The sequence below is a fragment of the Ambystoma mexicanum genome, chromosome 2p (assembly GCF_040938575.1).
Source record: "Ambystoma mexicanum isolate Mex_15411 chromosome 2p, UKY_AmexF1_1, whole genome shotgun sequence".
In the NCBI taxonomy this organism is placed as follows: domain Eukaryota; kingdom Metazoa; phylum Chordata; class Amphibia; order Caudata; family Ambystomatidae; genus Ambystoma; species Ambystoma mexicanum.
The window spans coordinates 829,726,974-829,750,401 of NC_090923.1; the positions used below are offsets into that span (position 1 = coordinate 829,726,974).

Below are 23,428 nucleotides of genomic sequence, written 5' to 3' on the forward strand. Positions count from 1 at the left end.
CAAACACCTCTACCTGGACTTGGGGCCAGCCCAGCTCCGGTGCCACCGAGTAACCCGGTGCAGATAAACCTTCCTGGAGCCGTTCCCTTGGCTCCGCCTGAACGCTTTGCCGGAGACCCTAAAAGGTTTGCTATATTCATGAATCAATGTCGCTTACACTTTTTATGTAGACCTGGAGCTTTCCCAAACGATCAAGCCAAGGTAGCTTTTGTACTGTCATATCTCAGCGGCAGTGCAGCGGACTGGTCCATTCCGCTAGTAAATCAGGATGACCCGATTCTTCGGGATTTCCAAGGTTTTCAAACTAGCATGGAAAGACTGTTCGCCCGACATTCCCAAGGACAGGCTTTGGATAACAAACTTTTATCCTTACGGCAAGGTAATCAGGATCTTTTATCTTACATTGCAACTTTCAATAGATTGGTTGTGGAGACCGAATGGCCTGAAGCCAAGCGAATTACATTATTCCATCGAGGGCTTCGGGGAGAACTCAAGGATGTTTTAGCCCAAGTCGTGAACCCGCCTTTAGACTGTGCTGAATATATAGATTTTGTGGTCCAGTTAGATCACAGACTTCAAACCAGAAAAGCTGATCGAACCAAGTTTGAAAACAAGGTCTTGGTTAAAACCTACATACCCTCGAAGGGGGTATATGCCTCAGAACACATGCAAATCGGGGGGGTTAGAGGACCCTTAACCCAGAAGGAAAGGAAAAGAAGACGGCAACAGCTATTATGTCTATATTGCAGAGCTACTGGTCATTTCCTTCGGAACTGCCCTGTAAAACCACCCAAGAAAACTATAGGAGCAGCAGACGAAAACCACTTGAAACCTGACTCGGGAAACGATCACGCCCGGCAAGCGTAGAGGTCAGCTTGCCGAGCTTAAAGAAGGACACTCTGACCTCGCATTTCACCATACCCATGGTCCTTATAGATCCAGAGCAGCCATCACGCATGCACGCGGTAAAGGCGTACGTAGATAGTGGAGCCATAGGAAACTATTTGGACTACGGATTGGCTTCCAGGATGAATCTACCTCTCACCTGAAAGACCACTACCGATGTCGTCACCACTGTTGATGGAACTGAAATTGCCTCTGGGCCCGTAACTCATTCCACTGCAGAGATGACTTTGCTGGGTCAGGATGGACACCGAGAGGTTGTGGTGTTTGATTTAATCAAGGCTCCACAGTTTCAACTGATACTGGGAATCCCTTGGTTGGAAAAACACAATCCCTGTATTGATTGGCGAGAGAAGAGACTAACCTTCCCAGAATGTGCTAACACCTGTTACCCAAAGAGAACTCTAAATTCAGTATTGGCCCCAATAATCCCAGCTGCCATACAATTACCTGCTGAATACCAAGACTTTCAGGATGTCTTTCAAAAGGAGCAGGCAAACACCTTACCACAGCACAGATCGTATTATTGTCAAATAGATCTCATACCAGGAGCATAACCACCTTGCAGCAGAATCTATGCCCTCACGGAACCTGAAAATCTCCACTTGCGCCAGTACCTAGACCAGTATCTTGCTAATGGCTTCATCCGCCCGTCCAAGTCCCTTGCATCTTCCGCTTTGTTCTTCGTGCCAAAAAAGGAATGCGACCTTAGAACATGCATTGACTACCGCGCGCTGAATCAGATAACTATCAAGAATCGGTACCCATTGCCTTTGATCCCTGAACTACTAGACCAGGTAAAGAACGCTTGTATATACACAAAACTAGACCTTCGGGGGGCATATCATCTGGTACGCGTCAAAGAGGGTGACGAATGGAAGACTGCTTTTTGCACCAAGTACGGATTATTTGAGTACCAGGTGATGCCTTTCGGTCTGTGTAACGCACCAGCAGCCTTCCAGTTCTTCATGAACAATGTCTTCCAAGAGCTCATCGATGTTTGTGTAGTCGTTTACATCGACGATATCTTAGTATACTCCCTATCGGAATCCGATCATGTAAAGCACGTCCGAGGAGTCCTAGAAAAGTTATACGCTAAACTGGAAAAGTGCATCTTTCACACTACGGAAGTAGAGTTTCTTGGATTTATTCTGACCCCGAAAGGAATCCGGATGGATACACGGAAGGTGGACGCAATTCTTAATTGGCCTTCGCCAAGCTCAGTCAAAGGAGTTCAAAGCATGCTCGGCTTTGCCAATTTCTACCGCAGGTTTATCCCGGACTTCTCACACATTGTACATCCCATTACAACACTATTGCGAAATAATAAACGCTTTACATGGACAGAAGAAGCCGAGAACGCCTTCCAAGAGTTAAAAAAGAAATTCACGTCCGCTCCTGTATTACGACACCAACGTCCAGAGCTTCCCTACATAGTGGAAACAGATGCATCCAGTTCAGCTATGGGAGCAGTGCTCTCCCAAAAGGATCCCGAAACTAACCAGCTGCACACAGTGGCGTTTTGGTCAAGAAAGTTTTTGGCTCCCGAATTAAATTATGCTATAACCGACAAGGAACTGTTGGCCATCAAGTCTGCCTTCAAGGCTTGGCGGCACTATCTGCTGGGCGCCAGGCATACCATTACGGTCATCACTGATCACCGCAGCTTACAATATCTAAAGGTAGTCAAGGCCCAATCTTCACGCCAACTCCGTTGGGCATTGTTCTTCGCCGAGTTTGATTTTGTAATAACCTTTCGACCAGGTTGTAAAAATGGAAAAGCTGATGCCCTGTCCCGAATAGGAATGGGAGAAACAGAAAGAGCTCTAGAACCTGTACCCATAATTCCTGAACAGAGGATCCTTGGTCTGACATCCATATACTCTCTGGAGGACATTCAAGAAAAGGTCCATCAACTCTTTGATTCCGATGCCTTACAGGGCTGGGCAAGGAAAGCCCAGAGTATTCTGTCACCAACAATCTACCTTATTACCAAGGCCGGCTATTTTTGCCACTAGAGGAACTACAGAAACTTGTCATTTCTCATTACCACGACACCTTGATGGAAGGACATCCTGGCATTGCTAAAACTGAAGCCAAAATCAAGAAACAGTTTTGGTGGCCCACCTGGCGAAAAGATGTCAAGTTGTTTGTCATGTCTTGTGGCATTTGCGCTCAAAATAAAGGGGAAAAGAAAAAACCCGCTGGATTATTACAACCGTTAGACATACCACCTACTCCTTGGCATACCTTGTCATTAGACTTTATCATGGATTTACCCCCGTGCAAAGGTTATAACACCATTCTAGTTATTGTAGATCTTTTTTCTAAAATGGCCCATTTCATTCCTTTAAAAGAAATACCTTCAGCTTCAATCCTGATTTTTGGAGGAAGTGCTGCCAGCTGGCACAAATTGATGTTAGGCTTTCAACCAGCCACCATCCCCAGACCGACGGTCAAACAGAGAGAACCAACCAGACTCTTGAGCAATACCTACGTTGTATGCTACATCAATCTGAGGAGGATTGGAAAGACATTCTTTGGATCGCCGAGTATGTATACAATAATTCTGTACACTCAGGAACTAAACAAAGCCCTTTTTTTACCATATATGGTCACCATCCTCGAACCTCAGACTTAGATTCTCCCCAGCATTTAGAGATGCCTGCGGTGGACCATCTCCACGCTGTTATCACACAAGCCTTTAAAGAGGCAACTGCACATTTACAAAAGGATAAGGATAAATACAAGAAGGATGCTGATCAACACAAGAGTGAAGCACCGCAATACCAAGTAGGGGACCAAGTATGGTTAGCCACCAAGTACTTACCACTCAAGGGAACACGGACTTTTAACCCCAGGTACTTGGGACCTTATTCTATTAAGGCTATAATTAACCCAGTGGCCGTCAAGTTGGACCTGCCTGGTCATATGCGTGTTCATCCTGTTTTTCACGTGTCTCTTTTGAAGCCTGTGCAACCAGGAACTAGACTAACCACCTCACCTGAACCAATCCTCATAGACGGGGAACCCGAATTCGAAGTCAAGAATATTTTGGACTCTAAAAGGGTGAGATCAAAACTCTTCTATCTCATTGATTGGAAAGGTTATGGCCCACAAGAAAGATCTTGGGAGCCTAGTGACCATGTGCATGCACCTCAATTAGTGAAAAGGTTCTACCAAGAATTTCCAGACAAACCAAGGCCGAGACGGAGAACAGCTTTAGGAGGTGCCTTGAGGGGGAGTGCTGTCACGATGCCTGCCCCCGGAAAGCCAGACCAGGCCCAGCAACCCCGGAAGCAGGCATCATGCCACTTGAAGCATGCCCAAAAACCCCAGTTAGGGGCTCTTTGGCTACAGTCCTGGCGCCTATGGCGCCAGGCTCATAAGAATAAATTCAGTCCTGGCGCCATGGGCGCCAGGCTCATTACAGAAATCTTACCTGTTGCAGACCATGCTGCATACCTACCTGATGCAGACCATGCTGCACGAAGCCACAAGCCAAATGAGGCTTAAAGGGACTACTTTACCTCAGGGTCTCCTTTCCTCTCGGGTGGGGCTATGGAAGAATACTTAGCTGGGACTTCTTCCAAGGCTATTTAAGCCACACCCGGACAGCCACACGTGCTTTGCGTTATTCTGCTTGCTGCAGCGTAACGCTCACCGTGTCTTCAGCAGCTCCAGTCTTCAGCCAGGCCCGCTTCAGCCCTGGAACACCTGGAACAAGAAAAGGAGAAGAGGTCAGAACAAAACCCTTACCTGAATCCTTGATCCAGCATATCGTCGATCTGGAAGAAAGAAGCCTTCTCAGGTGCATTGCCACGCACCTCGCAGCGCCGCGCTGAACTCACCAACCGGGGCTGCATTCCTTTACTCCATCGCGAATCCAACATCTCCAGGCCATTCTTCAACACCTGGGGGAGACAAGAACAGATAGGTGAGCAAGGGCAATACAAACCACCCCCAAAGACTTACCTGATTTACCATAGGGGGTACTCACCTCATCTCGGGTCGGCGTAGTCAATTCTGCATCACTGCCGCACCCCGGCCCCTAAGGGGAAAACAAGGACAATACAAATCACCCCCAAAGACTTACCTGATTACCACAGGGGGGTACCGCCTCATCTCGGGTCGGCGCAGTCAATTCCGCATCACCGCCGCACCCCGGCCCCTAAGGGGAAAAAACAAGGACAATACAACCTAACCCCAAAGACTTACCTGATTTACCACAGGGGGGTACTCACCTCATTTCGGGTCGGCGCAGTTAATTCTGCATCATCGCTGTTCCCCGGCCCCAAAGGGGAGAACCACAATAGACTTACCAGGATTTTACCAATTGCCACTTGGAACTCTTCTGGTGGTTTAAATCCACAACCTACAAGGAATCTGGTAGAGTGAAGATCAGACTTTTGAACTCTTACGAACAATTGGACTTAGAGTCAATACTGGAACTCACCAATTCCTCCACGCCAGTGAAGTAACTGGTCGTCTACGCGCCCCTGCGCTCGACGCAGGATGGAGAGCTCATCTTTCCAAATCTTCAGGTGAGATTAAGAGGGAACTTCAGGAGTGTTCTGTGGGCAGACAAGGGGAGTGGGAAGGCGGTTTAACGCTCAGATTACGGGAGGTTAATTCACTTTCTCCATTGCAGAAAGATATTCGTACAAGTCCAACAAACGAAGCTAAGTGGGTCTGTCCAGTCTGTCATCTCGGCTCTACGTGTGACTCTGGTGGAAGCAACAGCGGGCCAGTCCAGATCGACGCCCCCGTGGGACTCAGGTGAGCGTAACAATGGCAATATGCACCCGCAGACACATGTTACCTAAGAGAGTGATGTACAACACTGATATCTCTTTTCTGGGTTTGCTTTGTAGATCCTGGGTCTGGTTGGTGTGACTGTGGCACTAAATGGACTCCATTTGGATGGGTTAAGAGGTCTTCTGTCACCGGCAAAAAATGTCACATCTGTGCCAGTGATCAAGGGGATACTGATAGTGATGAATAATGTTGTCCCCAAGCAACCCTATGCCAGTGCCGACAAGCCCGCCAGACCGAAGACATGGATCCGTGAATTGCGACAATCACATCAGAAGCAAGTGGAAACAACCTTAATGCCAGTCGTGCAGGAGCCCTTTGTAGGACAGAGGAAACACTTCCTATGATTACTCAAGAAGAAAATATGTGGATCTATTTGGCACAGCAAGTACTGAATATATCACATTTTTGTTCATCTGATGTGCCCAATGCTGAAGCTTTATTGACTACATGTTTAGTAGCGGTGCCGACGCCTGTTCGGTTTTAAAGCATATTTTCGGCGTCACACATAATGATTCTTTAGTTCAAGACTCAGACATTAGACAATCTTTTTCAGTCTACGAGTACTGCCGGTTCTGCCAAGAAACCGACAAGAAGTGGAGAAATTTGACACATGTGATCATGTACAACGTAACCCAAGGTGATGTGTGTTATATTATTACGTGCAAAGCACAAGAAATTGGTAAATGCAGACAAATAGAGTTGACCGATCAATACAATCATACTACATTCGAGAGGAGGCTGTGTTCACGAATGTCACGCAAATGCACCAGTGTAAATAACACTATGTCTTGCAATCATACAGTTATAACTGCTAGTCATTTGAATCATGTGAAACTTCCAACAGGATGGCTCTTTTCATGTGGTAACATTACATATACTTATATTCCAGACTCGATTAGGACTAATGATGTTTCCTTTACACTCAGCGATAACTCGAGGTAAAAGGTCAACCTTTGAATCTATGGGACTATCTCCTGACTGTGATTCACATGTACATTTGCTATCAGAAGCTGAGGTTTTAGCATTAACCCTTTCATTAGTAGGTGTTTGGGGCTTAGCTGCTGGAGATTACAAATCTTTGATGAAATTAGCGTGTTGAGTAGTTAAAAGTCTTAATCATACTTCGCAAGCTTTAAAAGAATTACTCCTTGATAGTCAAGTTATTAGAAAAGCTACTTTGCAGAACAGAGCTGCTGTTGATTACTTATTGCTGAAACATAATTTAGGGTGTAATGCCTTTGAAGGTATCTGTTGCTTCAATTTGAGTGACCACTCACGATCCATTGAAAGTCATATTTGAGGTTTGAGGGATCTCATTTCTCAAGTGTCTCAAGATCGTAATAAGAACTGGTGGGATTGGTTATTTTCATGGATACCTGATATTGGGGGTGCACTACGTTATATTTTTGCTTGCATTTTTTATTATTCTGTCTATTATAATTGCTTGTTGTTGTTGCCTTCAATGTATTCCCAATTTAGCTTTAACATTTCGTAGGTTTCAGAGGCCAGTTCCAGTGCCACCTGGTTACGGAAGATAAATATCCAAAGGGTGGAATTGTGCTGCTTAATTAATGCTTGGTTCAAAATGGCGCGGGGGCGCAATGCATTCTGGGAGCGCTCAGAGCCATGTTGGATATTTACTTCACTCCGCAGTGAAAGGCTGCACACATTTTGCTGAAGTGTTAGATTCACAGTGCTGAGACAAACATGCTTTTTCAAAATTGGTATGCAGTCAAGGCCATTTCTGCTGGGAAAAGCTCATGTTGTTATGACTTGCTACTGTTCTCCGTGGAGCATGTTTTTAGAGCAGGGAGGCCCTGTGTTCCTTGGGGGTAGCTCTCGATTGACCCAGCTGGCAACCGACGGCTGTTCCTCAACTGCGCAGGTGCAATTCCAGAAGGTTCGAGAATGAACTCCCCTTTTGTGGAGTTCCTATATATGCGGAAACCCAGAGGACTCAGGTGAGACTTCAGCCAGAGAAGGACGCTCCGTCTGGCCTTCCTGTGAGCTGTAGCACTCTCTTCCTGGCTGCCCCCCGGAGTCTTCCAGCCGCTTCTGGATGAGATGAGGACAAGAATTACGCTCACAGTGATGTATTTCTTTTGACTTCTTTACTTCTTCTGTGATCTATGTCCATGTTAGTTTTATGAGTTATTTCTATGTACTTGTAATCTTTGAATAAATAGCCGTAAAGAGCTGATTATCTTCTAAAGAGTGCGTGGCTGTGAGTTATTGTGTCTGTCTGTTTATGGGTTGAAGTATTTGCTCTATAATTGCATTGGTGATTTATGGTAGTCACGTGCACTTTTCAGGGGAGAGCAATACAATATGTCACATACAGTACAGCAGGCATATATGACGAAACAACAATACTACCGCATTTATTCAGGTGGGATATAATGCTCGCCTCCGTGTTCTTAATAGAATCAAGACTGGCCTGTGCAGTAAGCATGGGCAATCTTCATTCTATGACAGGACAGGAGGCGAGCATTATGCTTGTTCAAAGCTTGCTACCACCCTATTAGTCATTTCTGACACAGGTTTAAAATAAATCATTTTGAACGTAGATTTTGAAGACCAGTCGACTGATCTCATAATATCTTGCAAGGATACCCCTGCAGAGAATGCTCTAGAAGTCATCACACCTCTGACAGAATGTGTGCCAAATATTGCCAGGTCTATCTCAGCCCACTGCATTACTTCTCTCACCCATCTCGCTATTGTTGCTGTCGCTGGGTTACGCCCTGCGGCCTAAGATGCGCTGTTGCTGCTTCGTAATCCTTGATGCATTGCGCTACACACAGTTTCTTATTGTCAGTAAAGTAGGGGTATCTCTTCATTATGTCAAACGCTACTCCCTCTGGATAAAATATTTTCCGGTCTATCTCTAGGGCTTTTATGTCCGAGACTCTCCGGCACGCTGTCAAGCATAGCAGCATCGCTAGCTTCCCTGAGAGTTGTGAACGGGAGAGGCTACTATTCTCTGGCAATCCCAGAAATAGGTGCAACACGTCTCATATGTCCCATAAGACTGAATACTTGGGCTCCGGTGGCCTTTTTAATTTAACTCCTTTCAGTAGCCGAACGACCATTGGATGTTCCCCTACCGGGTTGCCCTCTACTTTGTTGTGTCCCACTGACAGTGCAGATCTATACACGCCAAGCGTTCTGTGTGCGCAATCCTCTTGGAACCTGACTGCAAAGAAATTGAGAATGTGCAATACAGGTGCTGAAACGGGATCCAAAGCCTGACTCGTGCACCACCGGGACCAATTGTCCCATGGCGAACTATAGCTCCTGATGGTGGAAGGCGCCCAGGTGTCTCTGATACAATCCGCAGCGAGCTGCGAAATGCTTGGCGAATCCCATCTCTTCCTGAAACCTGCAGTCAAGTGCAGGGAGCCCGTCTCTATCAGCGGGTGACGCTGGCCGGCCGGGTTGAGGAGTAGGTCTGGGTGATGAGGGACTATCCTCAGGAAATCCAAAGAAAGTTCCATCGCTACTGTAAACCAAGACGGGGACTTTCAGAATGGGACGATCAGTACTAACTCTGCTTCTTCTCTGCAAACTTTCACAAGAACTCTTGTGATCATGATCAACGGGGGAAATGCATACTGCACTGCCCTCGCCCATGTCTGGAGGAATGCGTCTGTACCCGCAGCACCCAGGTCCATTCTCCAGCAGAAATATCTGGGCTTCTGCGCGTTCAGTCTGGATGCAAACAGATCTGTGTCCAGGGGCCCCCATATTTCCTGAATTCTGTGAAACACTTGTGGTAGCAGTCTCCAATCTCTGGAGTCTAGCAGATACCGCAGGTTCCAGTCCGATACGCTTTTCTGCGATCCTGGAAGATACTCCGCTGCTACATAGAATGTTGGAGGCAATAGTGCCAGAAATCCTTTGCTAGTTCTGCTAGCATCTTCGATCTGGTTCCTCCAAGCTTATTTATGTAGTGAACTGCCAGGATGTTGTCCATCTTCAGCAACTCGCAACACTTGACTTTGTCCTTGGTGAATGTCTGCACCGCGAACGAGCCTGCCAGCAGTCCCAGACAATTTATGTGTAACCGCAACTCGTCTTCGGACCATTGTACTCCTGTCTCTGCTTGCCCACATCTGGCCCCCCAGCCTGCTCTGCTCGTGTCGGATTCTGTAATTAACTCTGGCGCATCGACAAAAATAGCCCGACCATTCCAGACCTCCATATTCTGCAACCACCATTGCAGTTCTGACGTTGCTTCGCTGTCTAGGGATACTGACTGGTGGTACCTAATCCTTCTTGTAGGTGCTTGATCTTGAGCAGTTGAAGCGCTCTGTAGCAAAGCGGGCCCGGAAAGATCGCCTGGATGGAGGCTGCAAGCAGTCAAACTATCCTGGCTAGATTCCGAAGCGTAATAATCTTCTTTGCTAGCACTGCTCTTAGCTCTTTCTTGATCGCTCTTACTTTGTGACTCGGAGGTTCTAGCGTCGCCTTTACGTTGTCTATCGTAAACCCCAGAAACTCGACCCTCCGGACTGGTAGGATCTGTGTCTTGTCTAGGTTCACGAGGAATCCTATGGATGATAGAAGATTGAATACCCAATGTACGTCGCTGACGAGTGAGGGTTTGTCCGTACCTAGCAGTAGAATATTGTCTAAGTATATTATAATACGTATGCCCCTTTCTCTTATGCCCACGGCCACTGGTCTCATTAGCCTGGTAAACGCTCATGGCGTGAATGGCAGGCATGTGAAGCGCCAAATTTCTCTGCCCCACCGGAAACACAGAAATCTGCGATGTGCTGTCGCTATCAGAATCATCAGATATGCATCCTTGAGATCTAGGCGTGCTAGCCAATCCCCTCAACGCAGAAGGTCCCTGAGAAGGTGAATCCATTCCATCTTGAAATGGTTGTAGGGTAACCACCAGTTTAGACTTTTCAGATTGATGACCGGTCTGACCTTCTCTCCCCTGTGTACGAGAAACATGTTGCTGACGAACCCTGGCTCTACTTGCGTATTGCGTTCTATTGCATTCTTCTGTACTAGCTGTAATAATTCACTTTGTAGTAATGCTGCTTCCTGAGGGGGCATATGGATCGCCTGAGGTTCCTGGATTTGTATGGGATCGCCCTGGAAATCTATGCGCAAGCCCGCTACTGCCTGTAGCACCCATGCATCGCAGGATAATGCTCGCCATGCACACTCAGGAAATTGAGAGTTCTCCCCCTACTCACATGCTGGCCGTACTCTCCAACGGAGGCGCTTGGTTGCCGGTATGATCCCCTATTCCTGGGTCCTCTCGGGAACCTTGTCCTAGTCGGAAAGAAGGAGCCTTGCTGCCTCCCTTCCCAATACTGGGCTCCATGACCCTGGGGTCTGTGGTGATAGCTGAAGTGACCTGACAACCGACCCCGCTGGCGTCCAGTCCCGGCAAAAACTCATCCGGGCAAGATTTTTCTGAACAAGCTTTGTGCCTTTTCTAGAGCGGAGTAGGTTCCCACGAACTGGGCCATTCCTTTGGCAAACGCCTCGGCAAACAGCAGCCCCTTGGCCCCTTCTCCCTCTTCATAAAATGAGAGATCACTAAGTTTGTTGTCTATCTTTAGGAGCACTCCTCTTCTCCTCTCAGACGAGAGGGCGCAGTTGGCGTTCCCCAACAAGCACACTGCCCACTGCGCCCAGTTGGCTAACGCTTGGGTGTCTATGGGGGTCCCCGTGTCTTTCGCCTTTTCGGCTAAGTTCATAATCTTCGCCAGCGGCCCGGCTAGATCCAGGACTTTGTCTTGGCATCCTCTCCATGCCCTGTCCACCCCTTTTCTTATATCTCTAGAGGATTTTGTCATGAAGGTGACCATTTTAGGGTCAAGGTCCGGAGTCTCCACTAGCTTGCCTGGTAGCTCCGGCCTAGGGTACTCTGCCCTCATGCGGAATCGAACCTCTTTGTCTAGGGGCTTCTAGGGGCTAGGGGCACACTGCCCGCTGCGCCCAGTTGGCTAACGCTTGGGCGTCTATGGGGGTCCCCGTGTCTTTCGCCTTTTCGGCTAAGTTCATAATCTTCGCCAGCGGCCCAGCTAGATCCAGGACTTTGTCTTGGCATCCTCTCCATGCCCTGTCCACCCCTTTTCTTATATCTCTAGAGGATTTTGTCATGAAGGTGACCATTTTAGGGTCAAGGTCCGGAGTCTCCACTAGCTTGCCTGGTAGCTCCGGCCTAGGGTACTCTGCCCTCATGCGGAATCGAACCTCTTTGTCTAGGGGCTTCCTTATGTGCTGGGCCATATAAAGCACCACTCTGGGAGAGGGTACCCATTCCGAGGATTTCGGGTGCCTGATGGCCTCGGGGTCGAACATATAATTTGTGTCTTCCTCCTCTTCGGGATTCAATGCCTCTAATGGGCCAACTCTGGGGTGTCTTCCTCCTCTTTCCCTTCATCATCGGGTGAATAGCACTCATCTAAGTCCCCTGAATTGGCCACCCCTGGGACAGGGGGTCTATTCTGGCGTTCTGCAGACTTTGCCAGGAAGGCCTTTTTAAGTCTTGTGACAGGGTCTTCAGTTCCTTCAGGGTCTGGATCTACCCTTCTTCCCTTGCTCGGGGGGTCAAAGAGTTCTTTCTCTTCTAAGCCTTACACCCCTGATCAACCCCACCTATGGGGTGTCCAGCTGATGCACCTTCTCCCAGGCTCAGGTCCCGTCTTTTCCTGGAGGACCTCTACTCCCTGTCTGTCATCCATGCCTCCAGCATGTCTAATCTTTGAGCTAGCGGCTGAATCCCATGTGAGACGGCCTGAGATAGCAAGTCTCCCAACACCTTTTTGAAACTAAAAGACAGCTGTCGCCTGCTGTGAGGGCATCTCTCCCCATTCCTCCTCACTATATTCAGGTGTAGTGGAGCGGTCCTCCTCATAGTGAGCTATAATTTCCTATGGTTGGCAAGGCCAACTTCCTTATGTCAGCAGCGTTTGTATAGGCTGCAGGCCTTCTGAGAACACTAGTCAATTAAGGAAGGTGTGCTGTGTTCTCCACCGTTTTCTGCATTTAAAACTTTTTCTTTATGACCAAAATCCACTTAAACTGCTCTTGCTGCGTGTGCTTTCTCGCGTCGCCGAGCGCGAATGCAGCCGTAGGGATTAGGGCGCTTGTTCTTCTTCTTGCTGATAGATTTTTATCCATCAGCGGTGATTTTTTGGATACCGAGGCTTGAGCCTCATTACTCCATCTTCTCGGGTTGGGGCACGCTTCTTCTTCTTCTTAATTACTGAATGCGTGGACGGACCCACGCAGGCGCTTCCCCATCCAACGCTGGGAAAGCTCTGCAGCTAACCGCTCCCCCGGGTCCTAATGCGAATCTGTCATACGCGCTTCGCTATGTGGAGCGGGGCCGGCTGCCTGACAGAAGCGCGTTCGCTCCCGGCTCCGGCCCCGCCTCCACTCCTCAGAACTCGCTGGATGAATGCGGTAGGTTTGCATGTGTGACTGCGGCTCCAGCCGCGGGCACATACAACAATGTAATCGTGTACCACGAAGCTCAACGAGCTTGTTTAACCAATTAATTATATTTTTTGTGACAGTCCCACGTCCGCCGACGGTGGGCAAGTCAATAATAATAATAATAATATACATAATAATATCATGAATACATGCTGCGCTGACAATGAGCTGTTAGTATTAACGTCCTGTACATTGTGTTTATATTCAGTAATGTTAACGCCAGAGAAACAAAAGCACCTATCTGAAGTAGGCAGCAAAAAGAAAGAGGAAAGGACCTGGACTTTGGGGAGGTTATACTGGGAGCAGCCACCGGATAGGTGGATTGGTGTGGCCTCAGGACTACCAGGAGGAAGGAGGCTCATGGGACTTGTAGTGTGATAACAAGAGACTGGAGTTTGGACTTTAAAGTGTGTTTTTTCCCTTTTTGGTGATTTAAAAAAAAAACACATTTTAAAGTTAATGTTGAAATGCTGAATGGGCACTAATAAAGAAAGGTAAAGCATAATGCTTGCCTCCTGTCCTGTCATACAATCTGCCAGCTCTAGGGAGGCTTATTTCCCCTTCAGGAGGATCCGGGCAATTTTAGACCTGCTAATATGTGCCAAGTAAAATAAGCAAATCCAACAGTTTGGGCGTATGTGCAGGCAGGCATGGGATTGGTTTGGGCTTTTGTGCAGGCACTAGACTGACATTTTCCAGGCACTGCCATAATAATAAGACGGCAACAGCCAGAAGAAATGTTGAGATTGCTTTAGCCCAGTGGTCTTCAAACTGTCCGCAGGTGGCGAGAGAATAGAATAGACTCTTTAAAAAAGGATAAGGATGACTGTTTTTAATATTAAAAAAGGATTAAGGTGACTGATTTTAATAGAAAATATAAGCAGTAGATAATCTGCTTATATTTTATAGACCATAGGCCCCCCTGGACATCCATTGGGTCCCTTAGGGGGGACCAACCTCTAGGTGGGGGGACCAGAAACAATATCTTTACTCAACGGGGGATGATGGGGGGTTGGTATGAAAAGGTTTGAATACCAGTGCCTTAGCCTATGATAGCAGAACAGTGCCTGGCAAATGCCTATCTAATCCCTATACACGAGTCAAAACTGCGGCTTCGTCGATACTTGTTTTTAGCCGGACTTCCGTGCAAGGACCATATATAAATTAAGACGCTGAAGGTGTACTTGGTTATGACATTTTTATCACACCAGTAGCGCCTTTACAGATGCAAATTACTGCTTGACCTAGCAAGATCAAAGAGATCCCAGAAGGATGCGTTTTGAGCTAGGAGGAGCAATTAGTGGGTGAGAAAGGTCGTTTGGATTAGCATTGCCATAGCAGTCACTGGGTGGGTAAATAACTAAAGCACACCCACAAACTATGTGTCCCCCTTGGTGTAACCTCTCCCTCATAGCTGTAGGCGAGTGCAATAGTTTTGGCTTATAGGAGTTGCTTAAGAGTATCCTAATAGCCAAAACGTAAAATATGTATTAATAAGTACTTCTAATATTTATTGAGTCATTTCAGTGGGCAAGATAATGCCCGCCCGCAGCATGGGCCAATGGAGCTAGAGGTATTTTTTTGACAGGCTTCCCCAGTGTCAATGTACGTAGTAATCTTTTATAAAGGATCAAGGAAGGTTGTTTAAAAAATATTAACAGTCCCACAGAGGGTTTCTCTCCCCTTCTGGAGGATTGTAAACGATGGCAGCAAGGGAGGGGGGTGTGGCCAAGCTATGGAGCATGCAGTCGTACCTTTCATAGGCTCTGAGGGGCAATCCCTGAGACCCCCTTGAGCCCATTAAAAATATACTTTTTCTGAACCCCATAATTGTGGATTACCTGTTGTGCATGCCAGTGCCTGTGGGATGACGCAGCAACCCTGAATCGCTGTGTTTTCACCGGGTCGAGGCGGTGACCATGTGGACCCTCGGCCACAAGCTCCAAGATGGTGCCGGCAGCTCGAGTCCTGGAGAAACAGTGGGGGGGGGACCAGGGCGCTCCTATGAGCCGGAGCGAGTGACAAGTAGAGCCCTTCCACGCACCGGACCAGAGTCATCGATCCCTGCTGAGGACCTCTGGTGGGAAGTGGAAGCCATTGCCGATCTTATCTCAGCACAGCAGAGAGCGTAGGCATAGCTCTCAACCATTTCTGTTGCAAAGCCGGGTGAAAACAGCAGATTTTGTTTTTGGCGGGTGAGAGCCCATTGAAATAAATGGGCGTGCAGGAGGCTTGGCTGGTGAGTCAGCTATTTGCAAGGCGGGTGACACCCGCCAAAAGCATGTGAGTTGAGAGCTATGCATAGGAGTGCGTGAATAGGTTGTGGAGTGCAGCCAGCTCTTTCTTTGTCCCTGCTATGATCAGGAGCGGCCTCTCGGCAAAATCAGAAGTGCGTACAGTGGCAAACTGACTCGCACCTCTTTCCCCCAGAGTGGATCGCTCTCAGATGCATACAGGAGTAGGCATGTCTGTGGACACCTTGGGGCTGGTGTCACAGCCCCAACGGGCCTCCGAGCACAGAATTGCATGGAGAACTGCACTGAGCAGGTCGGAGCAATAATATGCAAGAAGAAACACAGCTTCCTCCCTGCGACACAGGTGAGACCAAAGCAAGGTGCTGACCACATGGTTCTGTAAAACCAGATATTATGGAGAAGCCTGGTTTGTTATCATTAGAAATCCATTACTAATTTAGTAACTCATTGTAGTGAATCATGAATATTTCGTTACCCATTTAGGGATTAAGTTATCCATCATTGTATCCTGATTAATTATCCATTATCCACATATTATGTAGCCATTTGTATTTGCTATAGAATGAGGCCTGTTCTATTTGAAGTGCCTTGCTAGAGATATGTAGAGACATGTAGAGATATGTTGCTATGTATTATGTAAGCATTTAGAGACATGCATGAGTATGCATTGAGTCTGCATTATAGATAGTGCTTGGGTTTGCGAGAGAAAGAGTAAACGCTAGACAGAGCATGTAGCTGGCTCCTAAGCCATCCTGAATGAGACAAAAGAGAAGCGCTGCGGCCTGCGAAAGTTGTTTTGAGTTACAGGGGAACGTGGAATGCGTAAACAGTTTGGTTGGCAGAAAGAGATTAGACGTGACTCTTGTCCGAGTGGAGAAGGGGTGGCTTATCAGGCCCTGGGTGGTGTTCGCAGACAGAGATAGTGGGGGCCATGCAGGGAGTGCGTTGCCTCTCACACCGAGAGACATGCAGAAGAGAGGGATTTCTGTGGAGTGAATGGAGGAATATGATGGTAGGATGGTATGGTAACACGTACCACAGATCGCATGTACAAGATAGGCTGAAATGTCATGATGACAGGAACATGCAGTAATTTACAAGAACACGCAGTGCATTACAGACTATTAGGCACTGCTCTGATTTAGAAATGCTGACAGACAGATGAGTGAATGCTTAATGTAATTATAGCATGTATGTACGTCATTGAATAGTATAACCAGAGGTATGCTGCTCTCTGAGTTCTAGTTAGAGATGTAGTTGGAGATGGAGTTCTGAGCTCTGAGATGTAGTTGGAGATGGAGTTCTAGATGGAGATGTAGATGGAGATGACACACTTAGACACTGAGAGATCGATGGAGTTTTGGATGGAGCTGCTCTCTGAGAGAGGAAGCTTGGGGAAGTATTCTGATGAGAGCTGATGAGATCGATCTGGCAGAGAGAGTTGGCAGGAAGACCAGACCACTAAGAGGAGAGGACCTGACTGACTGGCTGGTTGCAGAGTTAGCTGGAGAGGAGAGACATGGCAAGAGGGGAGTATTGATTTGAATAAGACACGTGAATGGGGAAGTAGGACAGATACTCACACAGAGCTTTGGGTTTGATAGGATGGGTAATTCAGACAGGGATTTTCTTAGAGAGAGAGAGTGAAGTGTGGTGTGGATTGGAGAGGAATGGTGAGTATTGGAGAGGAATTCTGAATGCTGACGCTTGCATTAGGCTGCATTAGACATGATAAATTGCTATCAGAAGGCTTGCATTAGAAGCCTGTAAGTCTTACAGTTATTGCATTGCATTGTAGATTTGCACCAAGAGCATAAAGGTGCAAATTCGAGATTTGCATTATAGTAGTGTTTGCATCATGCATTGCTGTGGATGAATAAAAGTGCTTTCATTGTTGAATCGATTCATGTGTTTTCTTTGTGTCTTATGTTTGTGTGTCCATAGCATGGTAACTTAGGAGTAACACAGTTCACAAAAGGCCCTGAGATACAAGAGCAGGGGGGCACAGTGATGCACACCCTCCTAGGAGTTAGATCTGAAGCCATGACAAATGGCGCCCGTAACACGGGACTTCACTGATGCTGATTGATAATATGGAACAGAGGGTTTACTATGCAGAGTTTTGCAGCTGGCTTTTTGGATCCACTTATCGATGAGCTGACGAAGATATTTGAACATCAGGTCCAGCTGTGTTGTCTGTTCGTTCGTGGGAACAGATAGTTTGTTTTGACTTTAAGGGGGATGTTATGAATTAGAGCATGCTTCGTCCACAATTTTATTCACCCTAGGAGGGGGAACCTAATTGTCTGACTGACTTTGAATCCAGAATTTGAATTGGAATTGATCCAGAGCAGTGTTTCATGACTGGCAATTTTTGGGAATGAATGTACATCCATTTGGCCAAGCTAGAGAAACAGCTTTTTCTTCACGACGCTTGTGGTACTTTGTTTGGAACTCCGCAGAGACTGACACTTTTTGGGGAAATATGACCTTTGTTTTGGATTCCTGTTGGTTGGAATTTGTGCATATTTTTGGCAAGTCAACGACTGTATCTGCATGTTTAGAGAAGTCTTGAAACTTGTTTTTTGAAACTCACATGAGCTGTGAGGTTTGGTTGAAAAAAATCCTGAGGGTTGAAATAGTAGAACTGCAGAATGAGCTCATTTTTTAGGGACTTAAAAGCAATAAGAAATCGGCTTAGACATATGCTTGATGCCTGGGAAGTTTCGCCGGCACCAACCATAATGATTGAAGAGTTGAAAGTGAAGAGTGAAGAAGCAGGAACAGAAATGACACCATATATTAGTGACTTGCGAGCTATAATATATCGTATCAGACATGTAATTGATAACTGGGAAGATGTCCCAGCAGCATTGAATTACCCATTGAAACCTTTGATAACAGCAGTGATGGGTGGGAACGGAGTTCCTAGAGAAAACCTGGCAGGGGTGAAGCACGAAGTAGTGCATGGAGAACATTTGAATATTGTTAGTGGGGAGAAAGAGTTACCTCAGAACAATAACAGAGAGTGTGACCCAGACAGCAGTTTGTTCCACTGATAGTGCGGCAATAACTGAAGAGATTGCAGCAACAGCAGAGTAACAAATTGAGCAGGATGTGTGCAGGAAATAGAGGAAATGGAGAGTGCATTTTTGTTAGACATGTGCAGTTTGCCTAGAGAATTGGCTAGAGAAATGCATAGAGGGGTTGCCTATGAAGATTTGCATTGTGAAACTGTATCATTGGAGACACCTTTGCATGGAAACAGTTATGTGCGTGGGGGCAGTTATGTGAAGCATTTGCAAACGGATTGTGAGAAGAAATGAGATGGTGAAAATCTTTGATTTGAATGGTAATGACATTTGTAATGGCATTTTTGGCAGAATTGCTAACAGTAGTACTTTGCCTACGTTAGGGAGTGAAATTCTTGTTTTGACTATCAACATAGAAACTTGGATAGCATTGTAGGAGAAAGTGAATCGAGTGAATTGTGCTAAAGTTGGATGTTCTGAGACATTGCATTCTTTGAATTTTTTTAGTTTTCGGACTGATTGCACGGAGAGAAGGGTTGTTTACATTATGCAGAAACATTGCCTGGCATTAGCAGACTGTTGTTTTGAAGAAGGAGTAGGCAGAGAAGGGAAGCAATGTTTATTGAATCTGAATTGCACTGCACATGTGGGAAGCAGTGTCCGTTTGAATGAAATCGATTTGTTTTGTCAACATTTAGTAATTCAGCATTGTGAATACATTATATTGAAAGGGGAGTCTGTGGCTAGAACGCCTGAAAATGTGGCTAGAACACATGAGGTTGACACAGAAATTTTCAGACACAGAGGAATGCAGTTGTTACATTTTTGAATTTGCATTTTCTGAATTATGTGAAATGGGCTGTCCTGTTTTGTTTTGAGAAGGACAGAGATGGAGGCAGGACTAATGCATCATGCATCATGGAGAGACAGGCATGCTTAGACAGATGACTGGCACACTGATACACTGGAACTGATACATGTACACTGAGAGAAACTAGCATTGATGTATTTTGAGAGACATGGGGAGTTTAGAACTAGCTATGTGCACTGAAGCACAATGAAGGAATGCTGTTTTGTTTTTGGCTTTGAATACATCTGAAAAACGGATTAAACTGATACTTGCACTTTTGTTTTCTTTGCATGAAATCTGGAGAAATACCTTGACCAGACCAAGATTTGCAGACCGTGAGACCTTGATTGACCAAGATCGCCTTGATGACTGACCAGATTGCATCGCATGAAATGACCAGACCATGAATTGGCAGCAGCATGACAGACTGCAAGATTGACCAGACCTTGGTTCGAGATCCATGATGAGTGAGACCATGTGACTTTGCATCATGGCTATTTGAAGCAGCACTGAAAAGAGACTGGCTTTTGTCACCTTGTGATGTGACTATTTGACACCTACGCTTTGCCGCAGCACTTCTGAGGAATGTCTCCAAGTTGAGGCCTTAGGGTGTAGCTTTGCCAATGGCTGTGCTCTGAGAAGGTAATCAGAAGACCTGCTTGCTGTCTGATTTCCTGGCATGACAACTGATGTCATGGGAGGTGAAGAGACTGACTGTAGAGAGAAATCAACACCTTGCAGCATTATGTGCCAAGAGAGAGAAAGAGAGCGAAAGATGTTCAGCAAAGGAGAGAAACCGTTTGGTGGGCTGTTTTGTAATCTGCAGCGAGAAGAGAATCCATTTGGAATGCCTTGCCTTGTGAATCAAAAACTGACATACAAGTTTGGGCCTAAAGAGAGGAGAGAAAAGGGACTGAGCAGGAAGACGCCTGCTGGAAGCGTTTGAATTCCCGGTGCTAACCGTTTGAATAGCAGTGAAGTTCTTTGTCTCTTGTGGGAGTGAGTGAGTGAGAGAGAGAATTGATCCGACACCATTGTGCTTTGAAATCTGCACTTGCATCCAACGTTGGCTGGTCCCTCTTGAGAAGAGCAGGGACTAGCACGGCATAATATGGCATACTGGCATGGCAACAGCATGAATACTGGCATAGCAACAGCATGGCATGGCAAAGGAGTGAATTTTAATCTGGAGTTTGGCCCATGTGCAGGGCCACTGAATTGCGTGGAATTGCCACTGGAGAGTTGCCATCTGCATTGTTTTGCAACACTCTGAATGAGTGCCACGTGAATGATAGCAAAAGAGGATAGACTAGGGAGAGCTTTGGAGATAGGGAAAGTTGAGACATCAACGGAGAGAGCTTTTGCAACAGTGAGGCTCTGGAATCTGTCACTGGGAAATTGTCCATTTGAAGGACACACACTTGAGTTCCGTTTGCAGCTGGAACTACTTTCTGCTATGGGCTAGGCTTTGATGCCCATACACATGTTTGCTGAACACACACGCTCGTTGAACACATTTGTGAACCACTTGTGAACACTCGCTTTGTTGACATTCCTTGGCTGAGACGTTTGCATTAGGACTGGATTTGTACTGACTTTTGAATTTTGCACAGATGTGAGGACACACATACTGATTGGCTACAACTGATTTGATCACAGACTGACATGCAGTGAGAAACTGGAATCTGGGGTCCATGAGTAGACCACTGAAATGAATTAGACTGGAAATGTAACTTAATTGGCCTGCATGACCAATACACTGCAAATGTATACACTGATATTTATGCACTGACATGAAATGAATGTTTTGACACCTTGACACCTGTGAAAGAGATATCGTCATTTTGTGCGTGACACACTGAAATTGAATACATCTGGATGTCCACAGTACACATGCATTGATTCTATGTTTTGTTTTCGTTTTGAATATTTTGCTTGCAGACACTTTTGACTTGACTTTTTGCTATGATTTGACATTAGAGGATTGCATTAGAAACTTGAATATGCCATTCTGAATTCTGAAACACTTGCAGTTATGCATTTGAAATGTTTAGCTTGCCACTGATAGAGTGAAATACTTGCATTTTATTTTTATTTTTTGCATTATTATTGGGATAGAATATTTGTTCCCTTTGAAATTTTTCTTGATTTAGCATGCCACATTGAGACATGTTTTGACAAATTGTTAGTAATGATTATATAATGATACGAGGAGAGATTGTAAAACCAGATATTATGGAGAAGCCCGCTTTGTTATCATTAGAAATCCATTACTAATCTAGTTACTCATTGTAGTGAATCATTAGTATTTCGTTACCCATTTAGGGATTTAGTTATCCATCATTGCATCCTGATTAGTTATCCATTATCCACATATTATGTAGCCATTTGTATTTGATATAGAATAAGGCCTGTTATATTTGAAGTGCCTTGCTAGAGACATGTAGAGATATGTTACTATGCATTATATATGCATTTAGAGACACACATGAGTATGTATTGAGTCTGCAATATAGATAGTGCTTGGGTTTGCGAGAGAAAGAGTAAACGCTAGACAGAGCATGTAGCTGGCTCTTAAGCCATCCTGAATGAGACAGGCCTGCAAAAGTTGTTTTGAGTTACAGGGGAACGTGGAATGCGTAAACAGTTTGGTTGGCAGACAGAGATTAGACGTGACTCTTGTCCGAGTGGAGAAGGGCTGGCATATCAGGCCTTGGGTGGTGTTCGCAGACAGAGATAGTGGGGGCCATGCAGGGAATGCTTTGCCTCTCACACAGAGAGACATGCAGAAGAGAGGGATTTCAGTGGAGTGAATAGAGGAATATGATGGTAGGATGGTATGGTAACATGAAGTGAATAGAGGAATATGATGGTATGGTAACACGTAACACAGATAGCATGTACAAGATAGGCTGAAATGTCACGATGACAAGAACTCGCAGTAATTGACAAGAACACGCAGTGCATCACAGACCTTTAGGCACTGCTCGGATTTAGAAATGCTGACAGAGACAGACAAGTGAATGCTTAATGTAATTATAGAATGTATGTATGTCATTGAATAGTATAACCAGAGGTATGCTGCTCTCTGAGTTCTAGTTAGAGATGTAGTTGGAGATGGAGTTCTGAGCTCTGAGATGTAGTTGGAGATGGAGTTCTAGATGGAGATGTAGATGGAGATGACACACTTAGACACTGAGAGATCGATGGAGTTTTGGATGGAGCTGCTCTCTGAGAGAGGAAGCTTGTGGAAGCATTCTGATCAGAGCTGATGAGATCGATCTGGCAGAGAGAGTTGGCAGGAAGACCAGACCACTGAGAGGAGAGGCCCTGACTGACTGTCTGGTTGCAGAGTTAGCTGGAGAGGAGAGACATGGCAAGAGGGGAGTATTGATCTGAATAAGACACATGCATGGGGAATTAGGACAGAAACTCACACAGAGCTTTGGGTTTGATAGGATGGGGAAATCAGACAGGGATTGTCTAAAACAGAGAGAGAGTGAAGTGTGGTGTGGTGTGGTGTGGATTGGAGAGGAATAGTGAGGATTGGAGAGGAATGCAGAATGCTGATGCTTGCATTAGGCTGCATTAGACATGGTAAATTGCTATCAGAAGGCTTGCATTAGAAGCTGTAAGGCTTACAGTTATTGCATTACATTGTAGATTTGCACCAAGAACATAAAGGTGCAAATTCGAGAATTGCATTATAGTAGTGTTTGCATCATGCATTGCTGTGCATGAATAAACGTGTTTTCATTGTTAAATCGATTCATATGTTTTCATTGTGTCTTATGTTTGTGTGTCCATAGCATAGTAACTTAGGAGTAATTTAGGAGTAACACAGTGCACAAAAGGCCCGGAGATACAGGAGCAGGGGGGGCATAGTGATCCACACCCCCCCGAGGTAGATTTGTGAGAATGACAGTTCAGATTGTCCTGTGCTGGTAGTAAAGCCCAGGACACACCCCAATGCCGAGCTAGTGGATGGGGAACATATGGATCCTACCCCTTAACAACAACAACACAGACCGAGAGGGGGGCTGACGCGGACACCCGCTGATTCACCACCTGCCATGCCAGCACACCTCTGTGGTGAT

At 46.0% G+C, this 23,428-nt stretch overlaps 1 long non-coding RNA gene across 1 annotated transcript in view; it reads left to right on the top strand.

Moving 5' to 3' along the window:
• Positions 1-23,089, top strand: part of LOC138566841 (uncharacterized) — a 401,273-nt gene extending 378,184 nt beyond the window's left edge. Inside the window, exon 3 of the long non-coding RNA XR_011302038.1 lies at positions 19,635-23,089. This is a non-coding gene — a long non-coding RNA (uncharacterized lncRNA). The remainder of the gene's footprint in view (positions 1-19,634) is intronic.
• Positions 23,090-23,428: the final 339 nt, after the last annotated feature.